Source organism: Otolemur garnettii, unplaced genomic scaffold (assembly GCF_000181295.1).
Source record: "Otolemur garnettii isolate 467f Iridium unplaced genomic scaffold, OtoGar3 scaffold00022, whole genome shotgun sequence".
Taxonomy (NCBI): domain Eukaryota; kingdom Metazoa; phylum Chordata; class Mammalia; order Primates; family Galagidae; genus Otolemur; species Otolemur garnettii.
Window position 1 is genome coordinate 22,785,661 of NW_003852417.1, and position 4,824 is coordinate 22,790,484.

Below are 4,824 nucleotides of genomic sequence, written 5' to 3' on the forward strand. Positions count from 1 at the left end.
CGGATTGCATGTGAAAACCCCACACTGTACCCCAGAAGTGCATTAATGTACATAGTTACCATTCAATAAAAAATAAAATAAAATAAAGAAAGAAAGAAAGAAAGAATGCTGTGGTGTCACAGCTCATAGCAACCTCAAACTCCTAGGCTCAAGCGATTCTCTTCCCTCAGCCTCCCAAGTAGCTGGGACTATAGGTGCCCAACACAATGCCTGGCTAGTTTTTGGTTGCAGTTGTCATTGTCTATCAGGCCTGGGCCGGGCTTGAACCCACCAGCCTCAGTGTATGTGACTGGTGTCCTACTCACTAAGCTATGGGCACCGAGCCTGTCCAGCTATTTTTAAATTGCTTAAGCCCCAGAGTTTGAGGTTGCTGCAAGCTAATGATGTCCTGACACTCTACCAGGAGCAACAGAGATTCAGTCTCAAAAAAAAAAAAGAAAAGAAAAGAAAAGAAAGAAAGAAAAAGAAGAAGAAGATAGAGGAAGAAGCTTGGAAGTTCCAGGTATTCACATATAAACAAAATAAACTAACCCCACAGTTGGTCATGCAGTCACCTGTCTGCTAGGATAATCAATTAAAATTGCTGCATGGATCATTAGGAAAGAATCTCAACTGATTCTGAAGACACTAAAAATTCATATTTAGTTTGGATACTGGAAATATTCTACCCACAGAGAAAAGTCTGTGACCAGAACAGGAAATCAAGTCAGAGCCAGTTAACTAGTTAGTACTTGCTCTGGAGAGTAAAATCACCCCACAGGCTGAAGCCCACATAGTGTTTTCAATCTTAGCACTTTGGGAGGCCAAGGCAGATGGATCCGCCTGAGCTCCAGAGTTCGAGAACTCGGTGTAAAGAACTGAGGTGTGACCAGTTTGTTCCTCCCCTGGATATCGGCTATGGCTCTGCAACCCATCCCCTTCCCGAATGCTGTCCAGTGACTGAATTGGGTAGAGGAAGTCCTTTTCCTACACACATATTTGTATGTTGGGAAGGAATATTTAAAACTAATTCTAAAAATGATCATTTTCTTCAGTTGATTACATGAGCTCCTCAGAGAACTGAAGTTCCTCAGAGACCCCTAAGACCCATATCTATGGGGTCATTTCCATTCCCTATGTATGAATTAAGGGGAAGAACGTCTGTAACTGGGAGCAGAGGGGCAGCACATGGAAATGGGAAAGATGCCTGGGCTTTGGCGCCGGCAGATTCTCCCTCTGCAGCTGGGTACTCCTGGACATGTTCTGGATCTTTCTGCATCTTATTTTCTTTACTGAAATACCCTCCCAAGGCTCCTGGGAGGATTAAACATGAAAGGAGTTGGGATAGAGATGGTCAGTGGGCATTCTTCCTTTTTAGTAGAAAGGCTCTAGACAGAATGTTCTTACATCTCTAATAGACTCCAGCACACTCACAGATCACTCACAGATCACTGTTAATATTAGTGTTATGGGCTGAACTGTGTTCCCCCCAAATCCATATGTTAAAGCTCTCACCCCTCAGCACCTCAGAATGTGACTGTCTTTGGAGACAGGACCCTTAAAGAGGTAATTAAATTCAAAGGAAGCTGTGAGGGTGGCCCCCATCCAGTCTAATTTGTGTCCATATAAGCAAAAGAATTTGGATACACCAAGGAAGATACCAGCAATATGCACCCGCAGAAGAGGATCAAGGCCTCTGGAGAAACCACCCCTGTGAACAGTTGGTCTCAGACTCCCAGACTTCAGAACCGTGAGGAAGGTAATTTCTGTAGCTTAAGCCACCCAGTCTGTGGTATTGTTAGCAAACTAATACAATTAATATTATAGATGTGAGCTGAGCTGCCATGACGTAAGGTGACCAGATGTCCTGCTTTTGGCGGGACAATCCTGATTTTTAATAATTTGTCCCGCATCCCATGGCATTTTTAAAAAGTCCCAAGTTTTGGAAAAAATGCTCGACAAGCTAGAGAATGGCAGGAGAACGGGTAGGGAATATACGGTTTTCGGCTGCCATGTGGCTATTTCGCCAGGATATGAGTTTTATATTATTTTTGTTAATTTTATAATGTTAAACTTTAAGAATAACAAATAATTGTTGGAACTGATTATCGAGAACTGCTTATCAAAGTTCGCATTGTTGATCAGTTGTTAGAATTCGATCACCATTGTTTGCACTTAATGAACAATGGCATTTTTTGGCATTGGCAACCATGAAAACATTTTGTAACTGTCTCTCAGACGATGCGTGCTAGTGCTAGTTAAACAAGTGATGTCAACAAATCAGCTATTCGGATAATTTAGGTAAGTAATTTATTTATGTATTTTATGAATTTAGCAGACAGTACTCGTATTATTTATATTTTATAGTGGCAGCAAAAAGTCTAGCACTGGCCTTGAAAGTGACACTTATGACTTACGAGGTATCATTAAAAAAAAATATTGATAAGGAAAAGGTTAAATCTTGGGCATCAGCAAAAATCACAATAGAGAACAAATGGTTAGAAATATTTCATCATTTTGAAACAAACCATGTTCCATACAATAATGCACTAAAAATTGTGGGATACACGCTGTCCTTACCAGGAACTAATGCTGCGACTGAACGCGTTTTTTCTACAGTAAATAAAGTGTGGACATCAGAAAAATCACAATTAAGTGTTGAGACTTTGAAAACCATTGTATGTGTGAAATATAATTTAACAAATTCTTGTGAAAAATTTCATGACTTTTTAAACGACGACAGCAATTTACTAAAAAAAATTCACTTAAATGAGAACTATGCCAAAGAATGAAATAATGCCATACATAATTTTTTAATGTATTATATTTATAAATTGTACTTATGGTGAAATTTTAAAAAATATATTATAATACTATTTTTGTGTTCTATGAAAATTTTTGTTGCTCCATATAAAGCAAATTTTTAATTACGAACCACCACCCTGCCGCACCCTCCACCCCCACCCCCTCCACCCCCAGTCAGTGGTGTCCCACTTTCCCAATGTTAAAATCTGGTCGCCTTAGCCAAGAGCAGAAGCAGGAGAGGGAGTTCTATCCAAGTTCAGGAGACAATTAGCTGCATGACCTAGGAAAAAAAAGACTGCAAGTCTTTTTTTTTAAGACTGAATCTCACTCTGTCACCCTGGGTAGCGTGCCATGGCGTCATAGCTCACAGCACCTTCAAACTCTTGGGCTCAAGAGATAGTTTTGCCTCAGCCTCCAGAGTAGCCAGGACTATTGGTGCCCACCAAAACACCCAGCTAGAGACAGGGTCTCACTCTTGCTCAGGCTGGTCTCAACTCCTGAGTTCAGGCAGGTTACCCCCTGGGCCTTCCAAACTGCTGGGATTCCAGGCATGAGCCACCACGCCGGCCTAGGGCAAGTCATTTACCTTCCCTTTAGCACACTTTCTACCTCTCTAAACCAGACTATGAGGATCAACTGAGAAAATTACGTAAAAGATTCTATCACAAAGTAGGTGTCCCGGCAAGAGTGGTTTCCTTCATTTCTTTTTCCAAATATCAGGTTTCTTATGAATAACTCAGGGGACTGTTTTTAAAAATAAATAAATAAAATAAAAAGAGGGGGTAAAATACTCAACATGAACTGGGTTTAAAAAATAATAAAACAGGGTGGCACCTGTGGCTCAAGGAGTAGGGCGCTGGCCCCATATACTGGAGGTGGCGGGTTCAAACTTGGCCCTGGCCAAAAACTGCAACAACAACAACAACAACAACAATATTAAAACAAAATTTACAAAAAGTAACTCAGGAGATTGGATGTACTGATTCAGCTCTGGTCTTCTGTAATTCTCATAAGAGTTTTAGCAAACTCTTATTAGAGGAAACAGTGGGCTTTCCTGTGAGAACGGCAAAAAGGGTTTTCAGCGTCTTTTCTCTCTCACAGTAAACACAGGTACCCCTCAGATTCCTGAACATTTACACATCAATTCAGAATAACCTGGTGATACCCCAGCAGAGCAGATTAACCACCCCCTGCAGGCAAATCCAGCCAGTCCTGAAAACCACTCTCAGAGTTAAGGCTTTTGTATCTCCTGGACATAAGTTTTAAATGAATGCAAACCCAAATGTTAATATTTGGCTCCAAAACCTACTTTAAATCCCATCCTCTCATAGCCAGGTGTTGTGGCGGGCACCTGTAGTCCCAGCTACTTGGGAGGCTGAGGCAAGAGAATCATTTAAGACCAAGAGTTTGAGGTTGCTGTGAGCTGTGAGGCTACAGCACTCTACCCCTGGTGACATAGTGAGACTCTGTTTCAAAAAAAAAAAAGGAAAAAGAAAAATCCCATCCTCTCTCCCCAGGGTACCTGGCCAAGCAATTAAGTCGCCACTTCTTGGTGGACCGGAGGCGTTTTTTAATGGATGTTTCTTTTCCTGCGCTTTCTGTTTCCCTGCGGGGTCTCGATGAGGCCTTCCTGTTCTGTGAGAGGAGACTTCATCAGAAAAGGAAACACTAAGCAGTTCTTTTTTTTTCTTCAAAGCATTCTGAGTGGTTTGGACACAAGTACACTATGGTTGAGAAAGTTCAGAAAGGGGAAGACAATGTGGGCAACAGTAACCAGGGAAGAAGTGGGACTGCCCAGTTAAAGGTGCAAGAGCTGGAAATTCACCTTAGGAAAGCCATTACTCACTTGTTTCCTGTTTATTCAGAGCATGCAAATCCTATTGCTATTAGTTTATTTTATACCTTAAAATGGAACAAAGTGATTTTGTTTTGTTTTGTTTTTGAGACAGAGCCTCAAGCTGTCCTCCTGGGTAGAGTGCCATGGCATCACAGCTCACAGCAACCTCCAACTCCTGGGCTCAAGCAATTCTCCTGCCTCAG

At 41.5% G+C, this 4,824-nt stretch overlaps 1 protein-coding gene across 1 annotated transcript in view; it reads right to left on the reverse strand.

Moving 5' to 3' along the window:
* The window catches only part of NLRC4 (NLR family CARD domain containing 4), a 51,030-nt gene extending 46,627 nt beyond the window's left edge, over positions 1–4,403 (reverse strand). Inside the window, exon 1 of the mRNA XM_023511875.1 lies at positions 4,307–4,403. The gene's annotated coding sequence lies outside the window, so the exon portion shown is untranslated. The remainder of the gene's footprint in view (positions 1–4,306) is intronic.
* Between the last annotated feature and the right edge of the window lie 421 nt (positions 4,404–4,824).